This window comes from Schistocerca piceifrons, chromosome 2 (genome assembly GCF_021461385.2).
Source record: "Schistocerca piceifrons isolate TAMUIC-IGC-003096 chromosome 2, iqSchPice1.1, whole genome shotgun sequence".
NCBI classification, from domain to species: Eukaryota; Metazoa; Arthropoda; class Insecta; order Orthoptera; family Acrididae; genus Schistocerca; species Schistocerca piceifrons.
This window is the reverse complement of record NC_060139.1, coordinates 39761446-39785758: the sequence shown is the minus strand read 5'-3', so window position 1 is coordinate 39785758 and position 24313 is coordinate 39761446. Positions and strand designations below refer to the sequence as shown.

Here is a 24313-nt window from a genome sequence, read left to right as displayed (position 1 = left end):
ATTTCATTTTTTCCCCTAAAAGACAATGCTTCCTCCAGCGACACACTGCCAGGTAAATAACAAGCGATCTTCACAAGAAGTAAGGTGTCTACACGTTGCGCGATACTGTCGCCAACGGCCACACCGCGCGTAGTGCAGCGGTTCTCGTCTGTTCACCGGCGTTAGGAATCGTTGGCCGTGGTTAGTACATGGATGCGTGCTCGGCTGGGAACTCGACGTGCTGTTGCCTTCTTTCATTTTGCATTTTTCCTTCGGCTTCGTTGTTGCTTAGCAATAATTATGCGGTCCCGCACGCTGACGCCACTCTTGCCTCTCGGTACACTAAGGGGCGAATCTGTGGCCACAATAAAATGAAAGGTTCTGTCGTGTGTTTGTCGTTTTTTGGTCTCTCCCAGTCGTTTGTCGCGCCTGCCCTCTACATATATGCCCATTTCCAAGCGTCAGCTTTCGCGTCAGCCGAGCAAAGTCGAGACAAGTCGACACATGGAGACACACGATGCTGAGAAACGAAAGCCGCAGACTAGCGCCCTGGCAGCACGGACTGAGACGAGGGGCGAAGGAAAACTATTCGTACCGCGACAGTTCACAGTTTCGAAGATCGCGTTTCGTTACGTGGAATACCCGTAGAAGAAAAAAGTACCTTTTGTGCGGTGGCCGGGAATCGAACCCGGATCAACTGCTTGGGAAGCAACCATGCTGACCGTTACACCACCACCGCGTTGTGCTGCGTCCCACCCACGCCTTGATGTGTCGGCTACCCTCCTGCCATCAGAGGCCGAAGGCGACGGCGCTGTAGGCGCTCAACGCCAGGGCGGAGGTGAGCACATCTGAACGCAGTGCGTAGGTGCTGCTAGGGCGATGTAGCGTAGCTAGAAGCAGAACTGACAGCCGTTGAAAAACTGCCCTTTAATTTACAGCAGGGCGATAAAACAAATATCTAATGTGACGTACTTACTGATGATCCAGAGACGATTCAGCATGTGTGTGCCAATCCAGAAGTAGAAAGCGCCTAAGTATCACAATATTAAGTTGGTTAGTTTGATGCTCGCCGGGAGCCTATCATTAGCTTCCCCTGAGGGCGAAATGCACAGCGTAGCCGTTGCTAGGGAACGGCCTCTTCTGTCGTTTTTTGTTTTCTCTGCGTCAGTGTGAATATTGATAACTACAGTTCTGCTCGTTCCACTCAAGACAGATGGCGACGGAAAACAATGGTGTAAGGCACCATGTTTAAGCTGTGGTTCCCGAAAGTGAGGGTGGGGTGCAACCTCACATCTGACAACTCGTTTTAAATACTCTAAAACCAACGTATTTCCTTCACACAAGAAAAAAACACGCTAATTTCGCAGTCAGGCTCTGGAGATATACCGAGAAATGACGGTGGAAGAGATTTGGCGCCCACGCGTCAGATTGGCCGAGCGGTCTACGGCGCCAGATTTAAGCTCTGGTTCCCGAAGGGGAGCGTGGGTTCGAACCCCACATCTGACAATGCATTTTAAATATTCCAAAACTACCAATTTCGTACATGCGGGAAAACAAGTAAATTACGCGGGAACAGGTTCCACAGATACTACGAGAAACGGCAGTGACTATGGTGCTTGCCTTGCAAGTCTGATTGTCTGGCGGCCTGAAAGAATGGAAAGCTGTTAGGAGACATGGCTTTCAGCCACGAGGCCCGGAATCGATTCCCGGTAGCCGAACATTCTTTTGTTTGCTGAGTCTTGGTTATTCTCACGGCATTTACGATATCTTTGGGTTGTGGTTTTTGGGGTCCAAGCATCAGGCGAGCAAACGTGAACGAAAGCAGATATGTGCGTAAATGAGTGTCAGGGCAGTAATAAAGGTGGATGAGACGGTGGATCGGGTATTGGACTGCAGACGTGCCACAATGCGTAGCTCGATAGCTGAGTAAGTTAGAGCGTCGTGCTGTGAACACAAAGGCCACGTATTCGACCGCACCAAGTGCCATTTCATTTTTTCCCCTAAAAGACAATGCTTCCTCCAGCGACACACTGCCAGGTAAATAACAAGCGATCTTCACAAGAAGTAAGGTGTCTACACGTTGCGCGATACTGTCGCCAACGGCCACACCGCGCGTAGTGCAGCGGTTCTCGTCTGTTCACCGGCGTTAGGAATCGTTGGCCGTGGTTAGTACATGGATGCGTGCTCGGCTGGGAACTCGACGTGCTGTTGCCTTCTTTCATTTTGCATTTTTCCTTCGGCTTCGTTGTTGCTTAGCAATAATTATGCGGTCCCGCACGCTGACGCCACTCTTGCCTCTCGGTACACTAAGGGGCGAATCTGTGGCCACAATAAAATGAAAGGTTCTGTCGTGTGTTTGTCGTTTTTTGGTCTCTCCCAGTCGTTTGTCGCGCCTGCCCTCTACATATATGCCCATTTCCAAGCGTCAGCTTTCGCGTCAGCCGAGCAAAGTCGAGACAAGTCGACACATGGAGACACACGATGCTGAGAAACGAAAGCCGCAGACTAGCGCCCTGGCAGCACGGACTGAGACGAGGGGCGAAGGAAAACTATTCGTACCGCGACAGTTCACAGTTTCGAAGATCGCGTTTCGTTACGTGGAATACCCGTAGAAGAAAAAAGTACCTTTTGTGCGGTGGCCGGGAATCGAACCCGGATCAACTGCTTGGGAAGCAACCATGCTGACCGTTACACCACCACCGCGTTGTGCTGCGTCCCACCCACGCCTTGATGTGTCGGCTACCCTCCTGCCATCAGAGGCCGAAGGCGACGGCGCTGTAGGCGCTCAACGCCAGGGCGGAGGTGAGCACATCTGAACGCAGTGCGTAGGTGCTGCTAGGGCGATGTAGCGTAGCTAGAAGCAGAACTGACAGCCGTTGAAAAACTGCCCTTTAATTTACAGCAGGGCGATAAAACAAATATCTAATGTGACGTACTTACTGATGATCCAGAGACGATTCAGCATGTGTGTGCCAATCCAGAAGTAGAAAGCGCCTAAGTATCACAATATTAAGTTGGTTAGTTTGATGCTCGCCGGGAGCCTATCATTAGCTTCCCCTGAGGGCGAAATGCACAGCGTAGCCGTTGCTAGGGAACGGCCTCTTCTGTCGTTTTTTGTTTTCTCTGCGTCAGTGTGAATATTGATAACTACAGTTCTGCTCGTTCCACTCAAGACAGATGGCGACGGAAAACAATGGTGTAAGGCACCATGTTTAAGCTGTGGTTCCCGAAAGTGAGGGTGGGGTGCAACCTCACATCTGACAACTCGTTTTAAATACTCTAAAACCAACGTATTTCCTTCACACAAGAAAAAAACACGCTAATTTCGCAGTCAGGCTCTGGAGATATACCGAGAAATGACGGTGGAAGAGATTTGGCGCCCACGCGTCAGATTGGCCGAGCGGTCTACGGCGCCAGATTTAAGCTCTGGTTCCCGAAGGGGAGCGTGGGTTCGAACCCCACATCTGACAATGCATTTTAAATATTCCAAAACTACCAATTTCGTACATGCGGGAAAACAAGTAAATTACGCGGGAACAGGTTCCACAGATACTACGAGAAACGGCAGTGACTATGGTGCTTGCCTTGCAAGTCTGATTGTCTGGCGGCCTGAAAGAATGGAAAGCTGTTAGGAGACATGGCTTTCAGCCACGAGGCCCGGAATCGATTCCCGGTAGCCGAACATTCTTTTGTTTGCTGAGTCTTGGTTATTCTCACGGCATTTACGATATCTTTGGGTTGTGGTTTTTGGGGTCCAAGCATCAGGCGAGCAAACGTGAACGAAAGCAGATATGTGCGTAAATGAGTGTCAGGGCAGTAATAAAGGTGGATGAGACGGTGGATCGGGTATTGGACTGCAGACGTGCCACAATGCGTAGCTCGATAGCTGAGTAAGTTAGAGCGTCGTGCTGTGAACACAAAGGCCACGTATTCGACCGCACCAAGTGCCATTTCATTTTTTCCCCTAAAAGACAATGCTTCCTCCAGCGACACACTGCCAGGTAAATAACAAGCGATCTTCACAAGAAGTAAGGTGTCTACACGTTGCGCGATACTGTCGCCAACGGCCACACCGCGCGTAGTGCAGCGGTTCTCGTCTGTTCACCGGCGTTAGGAATCGTTGGCCGTGGTTAGTACATGGATGCGTGCTCGGCTGGGAACTCGACGTGCTGTTGCCTTCTTTCATTTTGCATTTTTCCTTCGGCTTCGTTGTTGCTTAGCAATAATTATGCGGTCCCGCACGCTGACGCCACTCTTGCCTCTCGGTACACTAAGGGGCGAATCTGTGGCCACAATAAAATGAAAGGTTCTGTCGTGTGTTTGTCGTTTTTTGGTCTCTCCCAGTCGTTTGTCGCGCCTGCCCTCTACATATATGCCCATTTCCAAGCGTCAGCTTTCGCGTCAGCCGAGCAAAGTCGAGACAAGTCGACACATGGAGACACACGATGCTGAGAAACGAAAGCCGCAGACTAGCGCCCTGGCAGCACGGACTGAGACGAGGGGCGAAGGAAAACTATTCGTACCGCGACAGTTCACAGTTTCGAAGATCGCGTTTCGTTACGTGGAATACCCGTAGAAGAAAAAAGTACCTTTTGTGCGGTGGCCGGGAATCGAACCCGGATCAACTGCTTGGGAAGCAACCATGCTGACCGTTACACCACCACCGCGTTGTGCTGCGTCCCACCCACGCCTTGATGTGTCGGCTACCCTCCTGCCATCAGAGGCCGAAGGCGACGGCGCTGTAGGCGCTCAACGCCAGGGCGGAGGTGAGCACATCTGAACGCAGTGCGTAGGTGCTGCTAGGGCGATGTAGCGTAGCTAGAAGCAGAACTGACAGCCGTTGAAAAACTGCCCTTTAATTTACAGCAGGGCGATAAAACAAATATCTAATGTGACGTACTTACTGATGATCCAGAGACGATTCAGCATGTGTGTGCCAATCCAGAAGTAGAAAGCGCCTAAGTATCACAATATTAAGTTGGTTAGTTTGATGCTCGCCTGGAGCCTATCATTAGCTTCCCCTGAGGGCGAAATGCACAGCGTAGCCGTTGCTAGGGAACGGCCTCTTCTGTCGTTTTTTGTTTTCTCTGCGTCAGTGTGAATATTGATAACTACAGTTCTGCTCGTTCCACTCAAGACAGATGGCGACGGAAAACAATGGTGTAAGGCACCATGTTTAAGCTGTGGTTCCCGAAAGTGAGGGTGGGGTGCAACCTCACATCTGACAACTCGTTTTAAATACTCTAAAACCAACGTATTTCCTTCACACAAGAAAAAAACACGCTAATTTCGCAGTCAGGCTCTGGAGATATACCGAGAAACGACGGTGGAAGAGATCTGGCGCCCACGCGTCAGATTGGCCGAGCGGTCTAAGGCGCCAGATTTAAGCTCTGGTTCCCGAAGGGGAGCGTGGGTTCGAACCCCACATCTGACAATGCATTTTAAATATTCCAAAACTACCAATTTCGTACATGCGGGAAAACAAGTAAATTACGCGGGAACAGGTTCCACAGATACTACGAGAAACGGCAGTGACTATGGTGCTTGCCTTGCAAGTCTGATTGTCTGGCGGCCTGAAAGAATGGAAAGCTGTTAGGAGACATGGCTTTCAGCCACGAGGCCCGGAATCGATTCCCGGTAGCCGAACATTCTTTTGTTTGCTGAGTCTTGGTTATTCTCACGGCATTTACGATATCTTTGGGTTGTGGTTTTTGGGGTCCAAGCATCAGGCGAGCAAACGTGAACGAAAGCAGATATGTGCGTAAATGAGTGTCAGGGCAGTAATAAAGGTGGATGAGACGGTGGATCGGGTATTGGACTGCAGACGTGCCACAATGCGTAGCTCGATAGCTGAGTAAGTTAGAGCGTCGTGCTGTGAACACAAAGGCCACGTATTCGACCGCACCAAGTGCCATTTCATTTTTTCCCCTAAAAGACAATGCTTCCTCCAGCGACACACTGCCAGGTAAATAACAAGCGATCTTCACAAGAAGTAAGGTGTCTACACGTTGCGCGATACTGTCGCCAACGGCCACACCGCGCGTAGTGCAGCGGTTCTCGTCTGTTCACCGGCGTTAGGAATCGTTGGCCGTGGTTAGTACATGGATGCGTGCTCGGCTGGGAACTCGACGTGCTGTTGCCTTCTTTCATTTTGCATTTTTCCTTCGGCTTCGTTGTTGCTTAGCAATAATTATGCGGTCCCGCACGCTGACGCCACTCTTGCCTCTCGGTACACTAAGGGGCGAATCTGTGGCCACAATAAAATGAAAGGTTCTGTCGTGTGTTTGTCGTTTTTTGGTCTCTCCCAGTCGTTTGTCGCGCCTGCCCTCTACATATATGCCCATTTCCAAGCGTCAGCTTTCGCGTCAGCCGAGCAAAGTCGAGACAAGTCGACACATGGAGACACACGATGCTGAGAAACGAAAGCCGCAGACTAGCGCCCTGGCAGCACGGACTGAGACGAGGGGCGAAGGAAAACTATTCGTACCGCGACAGTTCACAGTTTCGAAGATCGCGTTTCGTTACGTGGAATACCCGTAGAAGAAAAAAGTACCTTTTGTGCGGTGGCCGGGAATCGAACCCGGATCAACTGCTTGGGAAGCAACCATGCTGACCGTTACACCACCACCGCGTTGTGCTGCGTCCCACCCACGCCTTGATGTGTCGGCTACCCTCCTGCCATCAGAGGCCGAAGGCGACGGCGCTGTAGGCGCTCAACGCCAGGGCGGAGGTGAGCACATCTGAACGCAGTGCGTAGGTGCTGCTAGGGCGATGTAGCGTAGCTAGAAGCAGAACTGACAGCCGTTGAAAAACTGCCCTTTAATTTACAGCAGGGCGATAAAACAAATATCTAATGTGACGTACTTACTGATGATCCAGAGACGATTCAGCATGTGTGTGCCAATCCAGAAGTAGAAAGCGCCTAAGTATCACAATATTAAGTTGGTTAGTTTGATGCTCGCCGGGAGCCTATCATTAGCTTCCCCTGAGGGCGAAATGCACAGCGTAGCCGTTGCTAGGGAACGGCCTCTTCTGTCGTTTTTTGTTTTCTCTGCGTCAGTGTGAATATTGATAACTACAGTTCTGCTCGTTCCACTCAAGACAGATGGCGACGGAAAACAATGGTGTAAGGCACCATGTTTAAGCTGTGGTTCCCGAAAGTGAGGGTGGGGTGCAACCTCACATCTGACAACTCGTTTTAAATACTCTAAAACCAACGTATTTCCTTCACACAAGAAAAAAACACGCTAATTTCGCAGTCAGGCTCTGGAGATATACCGAGAAATGACGGTGGAAGAGATTTGGCGCCCACGCGTCAGATTGGCCGAGCGGTCTACGGCGCCAGATTTAAGCTCTGGTTCCCGAAGGGGAGCGTGGGTTCGAACCCCACATCTGACAATGCATTTTAAATATTCCAAAACTACCAATTTCGTACATGCGGGAAAACAAGTAAATTACGCGGGAACAGGTTCCACAGATACTACGAGAAACGGCAGTGACTATGGTGCTTGCCTTGCAAGTCTGATTGTCTGGCGGCCTGAAAGAATGGAAAGCTGTTAGGAGACATGGCTTTCAGCCACGAGGCCCGGAATCGATTCCCGGTAGCCGAACATTCTTTTGTTTGCTGAGTCTTGGTTATTCTCACGGCATTTACGATATCTTTGGGTTGTGGTTTTTGGGGTCCAAGCATCAGGCGAGCAAACGTGAACGAAAGCAGATATGTGCGTAAATGAGTGTCAGGGCAGTAATAAAGGTGGATGAGACGGTGGATCGGGTATTGGACTGCAGACGTGCCACAATGCGTAGCTCGATAGCTGAGTAAGTTAGAGCGTCGTGCTGTGAACACAAAGGCCACGTATTCGACCGCACCAAGTGCCATTTCATTTTTTCCCCTAAAAGACAATGCTTCCTCCAGCGACACACTGCCAGGTAAATAACAAGCGATCTTCACAAGAAGTAAGGTGTCTACACGTTGCGCGATACTGTCGCCAACGGCCACACCGCGCGTAGTGCAGCGGTTCTCGTCTGTTCACCGGCGTTAGGAATCGTTGGCCGTGGTTAGTACATGGATGCGTGCTCGGCTGGGAACTCGACGTGCTGTTGCCTTCTTTCATTTTGCATTTTTCCTTCGGCTTCGTTGTTGCTTAGCAATAATTATGCGGTCCCGCACGCTGACGCCACTCTTGCCTCTCGGTACACTAAGGGGCGAATCTGTGGCCACAATAAAATGAAAGGTTCTGTCGTGTGTTTGTCGTTTTTTGGTCTCTCCCAGTCGTTTGTCGCGCCTGCCCTCTACATATATGCCCATTTCCAAGCGTCAGCTTTCGCGTCAGCCGAGCAAAGTCGAGACAAGTCGACACATGGAGACACACGATGCTGAGAAACGAAAGCCGCAGACTAGCGCCCTGGCAGCACGGACTGAGACGAGGGGCGAAGGAAAACTATTCGTACCGCGACAGTTCACAGTTTCGAAGATCGCGTTTCGTTACGTGGAATACCCGTAGAAGAAAAAAGTACCTTTTGTGCGGTGGCCGGGAATCGAACCCGGATCAACTGCTTGGGAAGCAACCATGCTGACCGTTACACCACCACCGCGTTGTGCTGCGTCCCACCCACGCCTTGATGTGTCGGCTACCCTCCTGCCATCAGAGGCCGAAGGCGACGGCGCTGTAGGCGCTCAACGCCAGGGCGGAGGTGAGCACATCTGAACGCAGTGCGTAGGTGCTGCTAGGGCGATGTAGCGTAGCTAGAAGCAGAACTGACAGCCGTTGAAAAACTGCCCTTTAATTTACAGCAGGGCGATAAAACAAATATCTAATGTGACGTACTTACTGATGATCCAGAGACGATTCAGCATGTGTGTGCCAATCCAGAAGTAGAAAGCGCCTAAGTATCACAATATTAAGTTGGTTAGTTTGATGCTCGCCTGGAGCCTATCATTAGCTTCCCCTGAGGGCGAAATGCACAGCGTAGCCGTTGCTAGGGAACGGCCTCTTCTGTCGTTTTTTGTTTTCTCTGCGTCAGTGTGAATATTGATAACTACAGTTCTGCTCGTTCCACTCAAGACAGATGGCGACGGAAAACAATGGTGTAAGGCACCATGTTTAAGCTGTGGTTCCCGAAAGTGAGGGTGGGGTGCAACCTCACATCTGACAACTCGTTTTAAATACTCTAAAACCAACGTATTTCCTTCACACAAGAAAAAAACACGCTAATTTCGCAGTCAGGCTCTGGAGATATACCGAGAAACGACGGTGGAAGAGATCTGGCGCCCACGCGTCAGATTGGCCGAGCGGTCTAAGGCGCCAGATTTAAGCTCTGGTTCCCGAAGGGGAGCGTGGGTTCGAACCCCACATCTGACAATGCATTTTAAATATTCCAAAACTACCAATTTCGTACATGCGGGAAAACAAGTAAATTACGCGGGAACAGGTTCCACAGATACTACGAGAAACGGCAGTGACTATGGTGCTTGCCTTGCAAGTCTGATTGTCTGGCGGCCTGAAAGAATGGAAAGCTGTTAGGAGACATGGCTTTCAGCCACGAGGCCCGGAATCGATTCCCGGTAGCCGAACATTCTTTTGTTTGCTGAGTCTTGGTTATTCTCACGGCATTTACGATATCTTTGGGTTGTGGTTTTTGGGGTCCAAGCATCAGGCGAGCAAACGTGAACGAAAGCAGATATGTGCGTAAATGAGTGTCAGGGCAGTAATAAAGGTGGATGAGACGGTGGATCGGGTATTGGACTGCAGACGTGCCACAATGCGTAGCTCGATAGCTGAGTAAGTTAGAGCGTCGTGCTGTGAACACAAAGGCCACGTATTCGACCGCACCAAGTGCCATTTCATTTTTTCCCCTAAAAGACAATGCTTCCTCCAGCGACACACTGCCAGGTAAATAACAAGCGATCTTCACAAGAAGTAAGGTGTCTACACGTTGCGCGATACTGTCGCCAACGGCCACACCGCGCGTAGTGCAGCGGTTCTCGTCTGTTCACCGGCGTTAGGAATCGTTGGCCGTGGTTAGTACATGGATGCGTGCTCGGCTGGGAACTCGACGTGCTGTTGCCTTCTTTCATTTTGCATTTTTCCTTCGGCTTCGTTGTTGCTTAGCAATAATTATGCGGTCCCGCACGCTGACGCCACTCTTGCCTCTCGGTACACTAAGGGGCGAATCTGTGGCCACAATAAAATGAAAGGTTCTGTCGTGTGTTTGTCGTTTTTTGGTCTCTCCCAGTCGTTTGTCGCGCCTGCCCTCTACATATATGCCCATTTCCAAGCGTCAGCTTTCGCGTCAGCCGAGCAAAGTCGAGACAAGTCGACACATGGAGACACACGATGCTGAGAAACGAAAGCCGCAGACTAGCGCCCTGGCAGCACGGACTGAGACGAGGGGCGAAGGAAAACTATTCGTACCGCGACAGTTCACAGTTTCGAAGATCGCGTTTCGTTACGTGGAATACCCGTAGAAGAAAAAAGTACCTTTTGTGCGGTGGCCGGGAATCGAACCCGGATCAACTGCTTGGGAAGCAACCATGCTGACCGTTACACCACCACCGCGTTGTGCTGCGTCCCACCCACGCCTTGATGTGTCGGCTACCCTCCTGCCATCAGAGGCCGAAGGCGACGGCGCTGTAGGCGCTCAACGCCAGGGCGGAGGTGAGCACATCTGAACGCAGTGCGTAGGTGCTGCTAGGGCGATGTAGCGTAGCTAGAAGCAGAACTGACAGCCGTTGAAAAACTGCCCTTTAATTTACAGCAGGGCGATAAAACAAATATCTAATGTGACGTACTTACTGATGATCCAGAGACGATTCAGCATGTGTGTGCCAATCCAGAAGTAGAAAGCGCCTAAGTATCACAATATTAAGTTGGTTAGTTTGATGCTCGCCGGGAGCCTATCATTAGCTTCCCCTGAGGGCGAAATGCACAGCGTAGCCGTTGCTAGGGAACGGCCTCTTCTGTCGTTTTTTGTTTTCTCTGCGTCAGTGTGAATATTGATAACTACAGTTCTGCTCGTTCCACTCAAGACAGATGGCGACGGAAAACAATGGTGTAAGGCACCATGTTTAAGCTGTGGTTCCCGAAAGTGAGGGTGGGGTGCAACCTCACATCTGACAACTCGTTTTAAATACTCTAAAACCAACGTATTTCCTTCACACAAGAAAAAAACACGCTAATTTCGCAGTCAGGCTCTGGAGATATACCGAGAAACGACGGTGGAAGAGATTTGGCGCCCACGCGTCAGATTGGCCGAGCGGTCTACGGCGCCAGATTTAAGCTCTGGTTCCCGAAGGGGAGCGTGGGTTCGAACCCCACATCTGACAATGCATTTTAAATATTCCAAAACTACCAATTTCGTACATGCGGGAAAACAAGTAAATTACGCGGGAACAGGTTCCACAGATACTACGAGAAACGGCAGTGACTATGGTGCTTGCCTTGCAAGTCTGATTGTCTGGCGGCCTGAAAGAATGGAAAGCTGTTAGGAGACATGGCTTTCAGCCACGAGGCCCGGAATCGATTCCCGGTAGCCGAACATTCTTTTGTTTGCTGAGTCTTGGTTATTCTCACGGCATTTACGATATCTTTGGGTTGTGGTTTTTGGGGTCCAAGCATCAGGCGAGCAAACGTGAACGAAAGCAGATATGTGCGTAAATGAGTGTCAGGGCAGTAATAAAGGTGGATGAGACGGTGGATCGGGTATTGGACTGCAGACGTGCCACAATGCGTAGCTCGATAGCTGAGTAAGTTAGAGCGTCGTGCTGTGAACACAAAGGCCACGTATTCGACCGCACCAAGTGCCATTTCATTTTTTCCCCTAAAAGACAATGCTTCCTCCAGCGACACACTGCCAGGTAAATAACAAGCGATCTTCACAAGAAGTAAGGTGTCTACACGTTGCGCGATACTGTCGCCAACGGCCACACCGCGCGTAGTGCAGCGGTTCTCGTCTGTTCACCGGCGTTAGGAATCGTTGGCCGTGGTTAGTACATGGATGCGTGCTCGGCTGGGAACTCGACGTGCTGTTGCCTTCTTTCATTTTGCATTTTTCCTTCGGCTTCGTTGTTGCTTAGCAATAATTATGCGGTCCCGCACGCTGACGCCACTCTTGCCTCTCGGTACACTAAGGGGCGAATCTGTGGCCACAATAAAATGAAAGGTTCTGTCGTGTGTTTGTCGTTTTTTGGTCTCTCCCAGTCGTTTGTCGCGCCTGCCCTCTACATATATGCCCATTTCCAAGCGTCAGCTTTCGCGTCAGCCGAGCAAAGTCGAGACAAGTCGACACATGGAGACACACGATGCTGAGAAACGAAAGCCGCAGACTAGCGCCCTGGCAGCACGGACTGAGACGAGGGGCGAAGGAAAACTATTCGTACCGCGACAGTTCACAGTTTCGAAGATCGCGTTTCGTTACGTGGAATACCCGTAGAAGAAAAAAGTACCTTTTGTGCGGTGGCCGGGAATCGAACCCGGATCAACTGCTTGGGAAGCAACCATGCTGACCGTTACACCACCACCGCGTTGTGCTGCGTCCCACCCACGCCTTGATGTGTCGGCTACCCTCCTGCCATCAGAGGCCGAAGGCGACGGCGCTGTAGGCGCTCAACGCCAGGGCGGAGGTGAGCACATCTGAACGCAGTGCGTAGGTGCTGCTAGGGCGATGTAGCGTAGCTAGAAGCAGAACTGACAGCCGTTGAAAAACTGCCCTTTAATTTACAGCAGGGCGATAAAACAAATATCTAATGTGACGTACTTACTGATGATCCAGAGACGATTCAGCATGTGTGTGCCAATCCAGAAGTAGAAAGCGCCTAAGTATCACAATATTAAGTTGGTTAGTTTGATGCTCGCCTGGAGCCTATCATTAGCTTCCCCTGAGGGCGAAATGCACAGCGTAGCCGTTGCTAGGGAACGGCCTCTTCTGTCGTTTTTTGTTTTCTCTGCGTCAGTGTGAATATTGATAACTACAGTTCTGCTCGTTCCACTCAAGACAGATGGCGACGGAAAACAATGGTGTAAGGCACCATGTTTAAGCTGTGGTTCCCGAAAGTGAGGGTGGGGTGCAACCTCACATCTGACAACTCGTTTTAAATACTCTAAAACCAACGTATTTCCTTCACACAAGAAAAAAACACGCTAATTTCGCAGTCAGGCTCTGGAGATATACCGAGAAACGACGGTGGAAGAGATCTGGCGCCCACGCGTCAGATTGGCCGAGCGGTCTAAGGCGCCAGATTTAAGCTCTGGTTCCCGAAGGGGAGCGTGGGTTCGAACCCCACATCTGACAATGCATTTTAAATATTCCAAAACTACCAATTTCGTACATGCGGGAAAACAAGTAAATTACGCGGGAACAGGTTCCACAGATACTACGAGAAACGGCAGTGACTATGGTGCTTGCCTTGCAAGTCTGATTGTCTGGCGGCCTGAAAGAATGGAAAGCTGTTAGGAGACATGGCTTTCAGCCACGAGGCCCGGAATCGATTCCCGGTAGCCGAACATTCTTTTGTTTGCTGAGTCTTGGTTATTCTCACGGCATTTACGATATCTTTGGGTTGTGGTTTTTGGGGTCCAAGCATCAGGCGAGCAAACGTGAACGAAAGCAGATATGTGCGTAAATGAGTGTCAGGGCAGTAATAAAGGTGGATGAGACGGTGGATCGGGTATTGGACTGCAGACGTGCCACAATGCGTAGCTCGATAGCTGAGTAAGTTAGAGCGTCGTGCTGTGAACACAAAGGCCACGTATTCGACCGCACCAAGTGCCATTTCATTTTTTCCCCTAAAAGACAATGCTTCCTCCAGCGACACACTGCCAGGTAAATAACAAGCGATCTTCACAAGAAGTAAGGTGTCTACACGTTGCGCGATACTGTCGCCAACGGCCACACCGCGCGTAGTGCAGCGGTTCTCGTCTGTTCACCGGCGTTAGGAATCGTTGGCCGTGGTTAGTACATGGATGCGTGCTCGGCTGGGAACTCGACGTGCTGTTGCCTTCTTTCATTTTGCATTTTTCCTTCGGCTTCGTTGTTGCTTAGCAATAATTATGCGGTCCCGCACGCTGACGCCACTCTTGCCTCTCGGTACACTAAGGGGCGAATCTGTGGCCACAATAAAATGAAAGGTTCTGTCGTGTGTTTGTCGTTTTTTGGTCTCTCCCAGTCGTTTGTCGCGCCTGCCCTCTACATATATGCCCATTTCCAAGCGTCAGCTTTCGCGTCAGCCGAGCAAAGTCGAGACAAGTCGACACATGGAGACACACGATGCTGAGAAACGAAAGCCGCAGACTAGCGCCCTGGCAGCACGGACTGAGACGAGGGGCGAAGGAAAACTATTCGTACCGCGACAGTTCACAGTTTCGAAGATCGCGTTTCGTTACGTGGAATACCCGTAGAAGAAAAAAGTACCTTTTGTGCGGTGGCCGGGAATCGAACCCGGATCAACTGCTTGGGAAGCAACCATGCTGACCGTTACACCACCACCGCGTTGTGCTGCGTCCCACCCACGCCTTGATGTGTCGGCTACCCTCCTGCCATCAGAGGCCGAAGGCGACGGCGCTGTAGGCGCTCAACGCCAGGGCGGAGGTGAGCACATCTGAACGCAGTGCGTAGGTGCTGCTAGGGCGATGTAGCGTAGCTAGAAGCAGAACTGACAGCCGTTGAAAAACTGCCCTTTAATTTACAGCAGGGCGATAAAACAAATATCTAATGTGACGTACTTACTGATGATCCAGAGACGATTCAGCATGTGTGTGCCAATCCAGAAGTAGAAAGCGCCTAAGTATCACAATATTAAGTTGGTTAGTTTGATGCTCGCCTGGAGCCTATCATTAGCTTCCCCTGAGGGCGAAATGCACAGCGTAGCCGTTGCTAGGGAACGGCCTCTTCTGTCGTTTTTTGTTTTCTCTGCGTCAGTGTGAATATTGATAACTACAGTTCTGCTCGTTCCACTCAAGACAGATGGCGACGGAAAACAATGGTGTAAGGCACCATGTTTAAGCTGTGGTTCCCGAAAGTGAGGGTGGGGTGCAACCTCACATCTGACAACTCGTTTTAAATACTCTAAAACCAACGTATTTCCTTCACACAAGAAAAAAACACGCTAATTTCGCAGTCAGGCTCTGGAGATATACCGAGAAACGACGGTGGAAGAGATTTGGCGCCCACGCGTCAGATTGGCCGAGCGGTCTACGGCGCCAGATTTAAGCTCTGGTTCCCGAAGGGGAGCGTGGGTTCGAACCCCACATCTGACAATGCATTTTAAATATTCCAAAACTACCAATTTCGTACATGCGGGAAAACAAGTAAATTACGCGGGAACAGGTTCCACAGATACTACGAGAAACGGCAGTGACTATGGTGCTTGCCTTGCAAGTCTGATTGTCTGGCGGCCTGAAAGAATGGAAAGCTGTTAGGAGACATGGCTTTCAGCCACGAGGCCCGGAATCGATTCCCGGTAGCCGAACATTCTTTTGTTTGCTGAGTCTTGGTTATTCTCACGGCATTTACGATATCTTTGGGTTGTGGTTTTTGGGGTCCAAGCATCAGGCGAGCAAACGTGAACGAAAGCAGATATGTGCGTAAATGAGTGTCAGGGCAGTAATAAAGGTGGATGAGACGGTGGATCGGGTATTGGACTGCAGACGTGCCACAATGCGTAGCTCGATAGCTGAGTAAGTTAGAGCATCGTGCTGTGAACACAAAGGCCACGTATTCGACCGCACCAAGTGCCATTTCATTTTTTCCCCTAAAAGACAATGCTTCCTCCAGCGACACACTGCCAGGTAAATAACAAGCGATCTTCACAAGAAGTAAGGTGTCTACACGTTGCGCGATACTGTCGCCAACGGCCACACCGCGCGTAGTGCAGCGGTTCTCGTCTGTTCACCGGCGTTAGGAATCGTTGGCCGTGGTTAGTACATGGATGCGTGCTCGGCTGGGAACTCGACGTGCTGTTGCCTTCTTTCATTTTGCATTTTTCCTTCGGCTTCGTTGTTGCTTAGCAATAATTATGCGGTCCCGCACGCTGACGCCACTCTTGCCTCTCGGTACACTAAGGGGCGAATCTGTGGCCACAATAAAATGAAAGGTTCTGTCGTGTGTTTGTCGTTTTTTGGTCTCTCCCAGTCGTTTGTCGCGCCTGCCCTCTACATATATGCCCATTTCCAAGCGTCAGCTTTCGCGTCAGCCGAACAAAGTCGAGACAAGTCGACACATGGAGACACACGATGCTGAGAAACGAAAGCCGCAGACTAGCGCCCTGGCAGCACGGACTGAGACGAGGGGCGAAGGAAAACTATTCGTACCGCGACAGTTCACAGTTTCGAAGATCGCGTTTCGTTACGTGGAATACCCGTAGAAGAAAAAAGTACCTTTTGTGCGGTGGCCGGGAATCGAACCCGGATCAACTGCTTGGGAAGCAACCATGCTGACCGTTACACCACCACCGCGTTGTGCTGCGTCCCACCCACGCCTTGATGTGTCGGCTACCCTCCTGCCATCAGAGGCCGAAGGCGACGGCGCTGTAGGCGCTCAACGCCAGGGCGGAGGTGAGCACATCTGAACGCAGTGCGTAGGTGCTGCTAGGGCGATGTAGCGTAGCTAGAAGCAGAACTGACAGCCGTTGAAAAACTGCCCTTTAATTTACAGCAGGGCGATAAAACAAATATCTAATGTGACGTACTTACTGATGATCCAGAGACGATTCAGCATGTGTGTGCCAATCCAGAAGTAGAAAGCGCCTAAGTATCACAATATTAAGTTGGTTAGTTTGATGCTCGCCTGGAGCCTATCATTAGCTTCCCCTGAGGGCGAAATGCACAGCGTAGCCGTTGCTAGGGAACGGCCTCTTCTGTCGTTTTTTGTTTTCTCTGCGTCAGTGTGAATATTGATAACTACAGTTCTGCTCGTTCCACTCAAGACAGATGGCGACGGAAAACAATGGTGTAAGGCACCATGTTTAAGCTGTGGTTCCCGAAAGTGAGGGTGGGGTGCAACCTCACATCTGACAACTCGTTTTAAATACTCTAAAACCAACGTATTTCCTTCACACAAGAAAAAAACACGCTAATTTCGCAGTCAGGCTCTGGAGATATACCGAGAAACGACGGTGGAAGAGATCTGGCGCCCACGCGTCAGATTGGCCGAGCGGTCTAAGGCGCCAGATTTAAGCTCTGGTTCCCGAAGGGGAGCGTGGGTTCGAACCCCACATCTGACAATGCATTTTAAATATTCCAAAACTACCAATTTCGTACATGCGGGAAAACAAGTAAATTACGCGGGAACAGGTTCCACAGATACTACGAGAAACGGCAGTGACTATGGTGCTTGCCTTGCAAGTCTGATTGTCTGGCGGCCTGAAAGAATGGAAAGCTGTTAGGAGACATGGCTTTCAGCCACGAGGCCCGGAATCGATTCCCGGTAGCCGAACATTCTTTTGTTTGCTGAGTCTTGGTTATTCTCACGGCATTTACGATATCTTTGGGTTGTGGTTTTTGGGGTCCAAGCATCAGGCGAGCAAACGTGAACGAAAGCAGATATGTGCGTAAATGAGTGTCAGGGCAGTAATAAAGGTGGATGAGACGGTGGATCGGGTATTGGACTGCAGACGTGCCACAATGCGTAGCTCGATAGCTGAGTAAGTTAGAGCGTCGTGCTGTGAACACAAAGGCCACGTATTCGACCGCACCAAGTGCCATTTCATTTTTTCCCCTAAAAGACAATGCTTCCTCCAGCGACACACTGCCAGGTAAATAACAAGCGATCTTCACAAGAAGTAAGGTGTCTACACGTTGCGCGATACTGTCGCCAACGGCCACACCGCGCGTAGTGCAGCGGTTCTCGTCTGTTCACCGGCGTTAGGAATCGTTGGCCGTGGTTAGTACATGGATGCGTGCTCGGCTGGGAACTCGACGTGCTGTTGCCTTCTTTCATTTTGCATTTTTCCTTCGGCTTCGTTGTTGCTTAGCAATAATTATGCGGTCCCGCACGCTGACGCCACTCTTGCCTCTCGGTACACTAAGGGGCGAATCTGTGGCCACAATAAAATGAAAGGTTCTGTCGTGTGTTTGTCGTTTTTTGGTCTCTCCCAGTCGTTTGTCGCGCCTGCCCTCTACATATATGCCCATTTCCAAGCGTCAGCTTTCGCGTCAGCCGAGCAAAGTCGAGACAAGTCGACACATGGAGACACACGATGCTGAGAAACGAAAGCCGCAGACTAGCGCCCTGGCAGCACGGACTGAGACGAGGGGCGAAGGAAAACTATTCGTACCGCGACAGTTCACAGTTTCGAAGATCGCGTTTCGTTACGTGGAATACCCGTAGAAGAAAAAAGTACCTTTTGTGCGGTGGCCGGGAATCGAACCCGGATCAACTGCTTGGGAAGCAACCATGCTGACCGTTACACCACCACCGCGTTGTGCTGCGTCCCACCCACGCCTTGATGTGTCGGCTACCCTCCTGCCATCAGAGGCCGAAGGCGACGGCGCTGTAGGCGCTCAACGCCAGGGCGGAGGTGAGCACATCTGAACGCAGTGCGTAGGTGCTGCTAGGGCGATGTAGCGTAGCTAGAAGCAGAACTGACAGCCGTTGAAAAACTGCCCTTTAATTTACAGCAGGGCGATAAAACAAATATCTAATGTGACGTACTTACTGATGATCCAGAGACGATTCAGCATGTGTGTGCCAATCCAGAAGTAGAAAGCGCCTAAGTATCACAATATTAAGTTGGTTAGTTTGATGCTCGCCTGGAGCCTATCATTAGCTTCCCCTGAGGGCGAAATGCACAGCGTAGCCGTTGCTAGGGAACGGCCTCTTCTGTCGTTTTTTGTTTTCTCTGCGTCAGTGTGAATATTGATAACTACAGTTCTGCTCGTTCCACTCAAGACAGATGGCGACGGAAAACAATGGTGTAAGGCACCATGTTTAAGCTGTGGTTCCCGAAAGTGAGGGTGGGGTGCAACCTCACATCTGACAACTCGTTTTAAATACTCTAAAACCAACGTATTTCCTTCACACAAGAAAAAAACACGCTAATTTCGCAGTCAGGCTCTGGAGATATACCGAGAAACGACGGTGGAAGAGATCTGGCGCCCACGCGTCAGATTGGCCGAGCGGTCTAAGGCGCCAGATTTAAGCTCTGGTTCCCGAAGGGGAGCGTGGGTTCGAACCCCACATCTGACAATGCATTTTAAATATTCCAAAACTACCAATTTCGTACATGCGGGAAAACAAGTAAATTACGCGGGAACAGGTTCCACAGATACTACGAGAAACGGCAGTGACTATGGTGCTTGCCTTGCAAGTCTGATTGTCTGGCGGCCTGAAAGAATGGAAAGCTGTTAGGAGACATGGCTTTCAGCCACGAGGCCCGGAATCGATTCCCGGTAGCCGAACATTCTTTTGTTTGCTGAGTCTTGGTTATTCTCACGGCATTTACGATATCTTTGGGTTGTGGTTTTTGGGGTCCAAGCATCAGGCGAGCAAACGTGAACGAAAGCAGATATGTGCGTAAATGAGTGTCAGGGCAGTAATAAAGGTGGATGAGACGGTGGATCGGGTATTGGACTGCAGACGTGCCACAATGCGTAGCTCGATAGCTGAGTAAGTTAGAGCGTCGTGCTGTGAACACAAAGGCCACGTATTCGACCGCACCAAGTGCCATTTCATTTTTCTCCCCTAAAAGACAATGCTTCCTCCAGCGACACACTGCCAGGTAAATAACAAGCGATCTTCACAAGAAGTAAGGTGTCTACACGTTGCGCGATACTGTCGCCAACGGCCACACCGCGCGTAGTGCAGCGGTTCTCGTCTGTTCACCGGCGTTAGGAATCGTTGGCCGTGGTTAGTACATGGATGCGTGCTCGGCTGGGAACTCGACGTGCTGTTGCCTTCTTTCATTTTGCATTTTTCCTTCGGCTTCGTTGTTGCTTAGCAATAATTATGCGGTCCCGCACGCTGACGCCACTCTTGCCTCTCGGTACACTAAGGGGCGAATCTGTGGCCACAATAAAATGAAAGGTTCTGTCGTGTGTTTGTCGTTTTTTGGTCTCTCCCAGTCGTTTGTCGCGCCTGCCCTCTACATATATGCCCATTTCCAAGCGTCAGCTTTCGCGTCAGCCGAGCAAAGTCGAGACAAGTCGACACATGGAGACACACGATGCTGAGAAACGAAAGCCGCAGACTAGCGCCCTGGCAGCACGGACTGAGACGAGGGGCGAAGGAAAACTATTCGTACCGCGACAGTTCACAGTTTCGAAGATCGCGTTTCGTTACGTGGAATACCCGTAGAAGAAAAAAGTACCTTTTGTGCGGTGGCCGGGAATCGAACCCGGATCAACTGCTTGGGAAGCAACCATGCTGACCGTTACACCACCACCGCGTTGTGCTGCGTCCCACCCACGCCTTGATGTGTCGGCTACCCTCCTGCCATCAGAGGCCGAAGGCGACGGCGCTGTAGGCGCTCAACGCCAGGGCGGAGGTGAGCACATCTGAACGCAGTGCGTAGGTGCTGCTAGGGCGATGTAGCGTAGCTAGAAGCAGAACTGACAGCCGTTGAAAAACTGCCCTTTAATTTACAGCAGGGCGATAAAACAAATATCTAATGTGACGTACTTACTGATGATCCAGAGACGATTCAGCATGTGTGTGCCAATCCAGAAGTAGAAAGCGCCTAAGTATCACAATATTAAGTTGGTTAGTTTGATGCTCGCCTGGAGCCTATCATTAGCTTCCCCTGAGGGCGAAATGCACAGCGTAGCCGTTGCTAGGGAACGGCCTCTTCTGTCGTTTTTTGTTTTCTCTGCGTCAGTGTGAATATTGATAACTACAGTTCTGCTCGTTCCACTCAAGACAGATGGCGACGGAAAACAATGGTGTAAGGCACCATGTTTAAGCTGTGGTTCCCGAAAGTGAGGGTGGGGTGCAACCTCACATCTGACAACTCGTTTTAAATACTCTAAAACCAACGTATTTCCTTCACACAAGAAAAAAACACGCTAATTTCGCAGTCAGGCTCTGGAGATATACCGAGAAACGACGGTGGAAGAGATCTGGCGCCCACGCGTCAGATTGGCCGAGCGGTCTAAGGCGCCAGATTTAAGCTCTGGTTCCCGAAGGGGAGCGTGGGTTCGAACCCCACATCTGACAATGCATTTTAAATATTCCAAAACTACCAATTTCGTACATGCGGGAAAACAAGTAAATTACGCGGGAACAGGTTCCACAGATACTACGAGAAACGGCAGTGACTATGGTGCTTGCCTTGCAAGTCTGATTGTCTGGCGGCCTGAAAGAATGGAAAGCTGTTAGGAGACATGGCTTTCAGCCACGAGGCCCGGAATCGATTCCCGGTAGCCGAACATTCTTTTGTTTGCTGAGTCTTGGTTATTCTCACGGCATTTACGATATCTTTGGGTTGTGGTTTTTGGGGTCCAAGCATCAGGCGAGCAAACGTGAACGAAAGCAGATATGTGCGTAAATGAGTGTCAGGGCAGTAATAAAGGTGGATGAGACGGTGGATCGGGTATTGGACTGCAGACGTGCCACAATGCGTAGCTCGATAGCTGAGTAAGTTAGAGCGTCGTGCTGTGAACACAAAGGCCACGTATTCGACCGCACCAAGTGCCATTTCATTTTTTCCCCTAAAAGACAATGCTTCCTCCAGCGACACACTGCCAGGTAAATAACAAGCGATCTTCACAAGAAGTAAGGTGTCTACACGTTGCGCGATACTGTCGCCAACGGCCACACCGCGCGTAGTGCAGCGGTTCTCGTCTGTTCACCGGCGTTAGGAATCGTTGGCCGTGGTTAGTACATGGATGCGTGCTCGGCTGGGAACTCGACGTGCTGTTGCCTTCTTTCATTTTGCATTTTTCCTTCGGCTTCGTTGTTGCTTAGCAATAATTATGCGGTCCCGCACGCTGACGCCACTCTTGCCTCTCGGTACACTAAGGGGCGAATCTGTGGCCACAATAAAATGAAAGGTTCTGTCGTGTGTTTGTCGTTTTTTGGTCTCTCCCAGTCGTTTGTCGCGCCTGCCCTCTACATATATGCCCATTTCCAAGCGTCAGCTTTCGCGTCAGCCGAGCAAAGTCGAGACAAGTCGACACATGGAGACACACGATGCTGAGAAACGAAAGCCGCAGACTAGCGCCCTGGCAGCACGGACTGAGACGAGGGGCGAAGGAAAACTATTCGTACCGCGACAGTTCACAGTTTCGAAGATCGCGTTTCGTTACGTGGAATACCCGTAGAAGAAAAAAGTACCTTTTGTGCGGTGGCCGGGAATCGAACCCGGATCAACTGCTTGGGAAGCAACCATGCTGACCGTTACACCACCACCGCGTTGTGCTGCGTCCCACCCACGCCTTGATGTGTCGGCTACCCTCCTGCCATCAGAGGCCGAAGGCGACGGCGCTGTAGGCGCTCAACGCCAGGGCGGAGGTGAGCACATCTGAACGCAGTGCGTAGGTGCTGCTAGGGCGATGTAGCGTAGCTAGAAGCAGAACTGACAGCCGTTGAAAAACTGCCCTTTAATTTACAGCAGGGCGATAAAACAAATATCTAATGTGACGTACTTACTGATGATCCAGAGACGATTCAGCATGTGTGTGCCAATCCAGAAGTAGAAAGCGCCTAAGTATCACAATATTAAGTTGGTTAGTTTGATGCTCGCCGGGAGCCTATCATTAGCTTCCCCTGAGGGCGAAATGCACAGCGTAGCCGTTGCTAGGGAACGGCCTCTTCTGTCGTTTTTTGTTTTCTCTGCGTCAGTGTGAATATTGATAACTACAGTTCTGCTCGTTCCACTCAAGACAGATGGCGACGGAAAACAATGGTGTAAGGCACCATGTTTAAGCTGTGGTTCCCGAAAGTGAGGGTGGGGTGCAACCTCACATCTGACAACTCGTTTTAAATACTCTAAAACCAACGTATTTCCTTCACACAAGAAAAAAACACGCTAATTTCGCAGTCAGGCTCTGGAGATATACCGAGAAACGACGGTGGAAGAGATTTGGCGCCCACGCGTCAGATTGGCCGAGCGGTCTACGGCGCCAGATTTAAGCTCTGGTTCCCGAAGGGGAGCGTGGGTTCGAACCCCACATCTGACAATGCATTTTAAATATTCCAAAACTACCAATTTCGTACATGCGGGAAAACAAGTAAATTACGCGGGAACAGGTTCCACAGATACTACGAGAAACGGCAGTGACTATGGTGCTTGCCTTGCAAGTCTGATTGTCTGGCGGCCTGAAAGAATGGAAAGCTGTTAGGAGACATGGCTTTCAGCCACGAGGCCCGGAATCGATTCCCGGTAGCCGAACATTCTTTTGTTTGCTGAGTCTTGGTTATTCTCACGGCATTTACGATATCTTTGGGTTGTGGTTTTTGGGGTCCAAGCATCAGGCGAGCAAACGTGAACGAAAGCAGATATGTGCGTAAATGAGTGTCAGGGCAGTAATAAAGGTGGATGAGACGGTGGATCGGGTATTGGACTGCAGACGTGCCACAATGCGTAGCTCGATAGCTGAGTAAGTTAGAGCGTCGTGCTGTGAACACAAAGGCCACGTATTCGACCGCACCAAGTGCCATTTCATTTTTTCCCCTAAAAGACAATGCTTCCTCCAGCGACACACTGCCAGGTAAATAACAAGCGATCTTCACAAGAAGTAAGGTGTCTACACGTTGCGCGATACTGTCGCCAACGGCCACACCGCGCGTAGTGCAGCGGTTCTCGTCTGTTCACCGGCGTTAGGAATCGTTGGCCGTGGTTAGTACATGGATGCGTGCTCGGCTGGGAACTCGACGTGCTGTTGCCTTCTTTCATTTTGCATTTTTCCTTCGGCTTCGTTGTTGCTTAGCAATAATTATGCGGTCCCGCACGCTGACGCCACTCTTGCCTCTCGGTACACTAAGGGGCGAATCTGTGGCCACAATAAAATGAAAGGTTCTGTCGTGTGTTTGTCGTTTTTTGGTCTCTCCCAGTCGTTTGTCGCGCCTGCCCTCTACATATATGCCCATTTCCAAGCGTCAGCTTTCGCGTCAGCCGAACAAAGTCGAGACAAGTCGACACATGGAGACACACGATGCTGAGAAACGAAAGCCGCAGACTAGCGCCCTGGCAGCACGGACTGAGACGAGGGGCGAAGGAAAACTATTCGTACCGCGACAGTTCACAGTTTCGAAGATCGCGTTTCGTTACGTGGAATACCCGTAGAAGAAAAAAGTACCTTTTGTGCGGTGGCCGGGAATCGAACCCGGATCAACTGCTTGGGAAGCAACCATGCTGACCGTTACACCACCACCGCGTTGTGCTGCGTCCCACCCACGCCTT

The 24313-nt window shown here is 50.6% G+C and overlaps 25 non-coding genes across 25 annotated transcripts; 12 read left to right on the top strand and 13 right to left on the bottom strand.

Annotated features, from left to right (window-relative positions):
* Positions 1-646: 646 nt before the first annotated feature.
* On the bottom strand, positions 647-718 carry Trnag-ccc. Its single transcript has one exon. It is a non-coding gene; the product is annotated as a tRNA-Gly (tRNA).
* Positions 719-1401: 683 nt separating this feature from the next.
* Trnal-uaa lies at positions 1402-1485 on the top strand. Its single transcript has one exon. It is a non-coding gene; the product is annotated as a tRNA-Leu (tRNA).
* A 1125-nt stretch (positions 1486-2610) lies between these two features.
* Trnag-ccc lies at positions 2611-2682 on the bottom strand. The gene has a single exon. It is a non-coding gene; the product is annotated as a tRNA-Gly (tRNA).
* Positions 2683-3365: 683 nt separating this feature from the next.
* On the top strand, positions 3366-3449 carry Trnal-uaa. The gene has a single exon. It is a non-coding gene; the product is annotated as a tRNA-Leu (tRNA).
* Positions 3450-4574: 1125 nt separating this feature from the next.
* Trnag-ccc lies at positions 4575-4646 on the bottom strand. The gene has a single exon. It is a non-coding gene; the product is annotated as a tRNA-Gly (tRNA).
* A 683-nt stretch (positions 4647-5329) lies between these two features.
* Trnal-uaa lies at positions 5330-5413 on the top strand. The gene has a single exon. It is a non-coding gene; the product is annotated as a tRNA-Leu (tRNA).
* Positions 5414-6538: 1125 nt separating this feature from the next.
* Positions 6539-6610, bottom strand: Trnag-ccc. The gene has a single exon. It is a non-coding gene; the product is annotated as a tRNA-Gly (tRNA).
* Positions 6611-7293: 683 nt separating this feature from the next.
* On the top strand, positions 7294-7377 carry Trnal-uaa. Its single transcript has one exon. It is a non-coding gene; the product is annotated as a tRNA-Leu (tRNA).
* A 1125-nt stretch (positions 7378-8502) lies between these two features.
* Positions 8503-8574, bottom strand: Trnag-ccc. The gene has a single exon. It is a non-coding gene; the product is annotated as a tRNA-Gly (tRNA).
* A 683-nt stretch (positions 8575-9257) lies between these two features.
* Positions 9258-9341, top strand: Trnal-uaa. Its single transcript has one exon. It is a non-coding gene; the product is annotated as a tRNA-Leu (tRNA).
* Positions 9342-10466: 1125 nt separating this feature from the next.
* On the bottom strand, positions 10467-10538 carry Trnag-ccc. Its single transcript has one exon. It is a non-coding gene; the product is annotated as a tRNA-Gly (tRNA).
* A 683-nt stretch (positions 10539-11221) lies between these two features.
* On the top strand, positions 11222-11305 carry Trnal-uaa. The gene has a single exon. It is a non-coding gene; the product is annotated as a tRNA-Leu (tRNA).
* Positions 11306-12430: 1125 nt separating this feature from the next.
* On the bottom strand, positions 12431-12502 carry Trnag-ccc. The gene has a single exon. It is a non-coding gene; the product is annotated as a tRNA-Gly (tRNA).
* A 683-nt stretch (positions 12503-13185) lies between these two features.
* Positions 13186-13269, top strand: Trnal-uaa. Its single transcript has one exon. It is a non-coding gene; the product is annotated as a tRNA-Leu (tRNA).
* A 1125-nt stretch (positions 13270-14394) lies between these two features.
* On the bottom strand, positions 14395-14466 carry Trnag-ccc. The gene has a single exon. It is a non-coding gene; the product is annotated as a tRNA-Gly (tRNA).
* Positions 14467-15149: 683 nt separating this feature from the next.
* On the top strand, positions 15150-15233 carry Trnal-uaa. Its single transcript has one exon. It is a non-coding gene; the product is annotated as a tRNA-Leu (tRNA).
* A 1125-nt stretch (positions 15234-16358) lies between these two features.
* On the bottom strand, positions 16359-16430 carry Trnag-ccc. Its single transcript has one exon. It is a non-coding gene; the product is annotated as a tRNA-Gly (tRNA).
* A 683-nt stretch (positions 16431-17113) lies between these two features.
* Trnal-uaa lies at positions 17114-17197 on the top strand. Its single transcript has one exon. It is a non-coding gene; the product is annotated as a tRNA-Leu (tRNA).
* A 1125-nt stretch (positions 17198-18322) lies between these two features.
* On the bottom strand, positions 18323-18394 carry Trnag-ccc. The gene has a single exon. It is a non-coding gene; the product is annotated as a tRNA-Gly (tRNA).
* Positions 18395-19077: 683 nt separating this feature from the next.
* On the top strand, positions 19078-19161 carry Trnal-uaa. The gene has a single exon. It is a non-coding gene; the product is annotated as a tRNA-Leu (tRNA).
* A 1126-nt stretch (positions 19162-20287) lies between these two features.
* On the bottom strand, positions 20288-20359 carry Trnag-ccc. The gene has a single exon. It is a non-coding gene; the product is annotated as a tRNA-Gly (tRNA).
* Positions 20360-21042: 683 nt separating this feature from the next.
* Trnal-uaa lies at positions 21043-21126 on the top strand. The gene has a single exon. It is a non-coding gene; the product is annotated as a tRNA-Leu (tRNA).
* Positions 21127-22251: 1125 nt separating this feature from the next.
* On the bottom strand, positions 22252-22323 carry Trnag-ccc. Its single transcript has one exon. It is a non-coding gene; the product is annotated as a tRNA-Gly (tRNA).
* A 683-nt stretch (positions 22324-23006) lies between these two features.
* Trnal-uaa lies at positions 23007-23090 on the top strand. The gene has a single exon. It is a non-coding gene; the product is annotated as a tRNA-Leu (tRNA).
* A 1125-nt stretch (positions 23091-24215) lies between these two features.
* Trnag-ccc lies at positions 24216-24287 on the bottom strand. The gene has a single exon. It is a non-coding gene; the product is annotated as a tRNA-Gly (tRNA).
* Between the last annotated feature and the right edge of the window lie 26 nt (positions 24288-24313).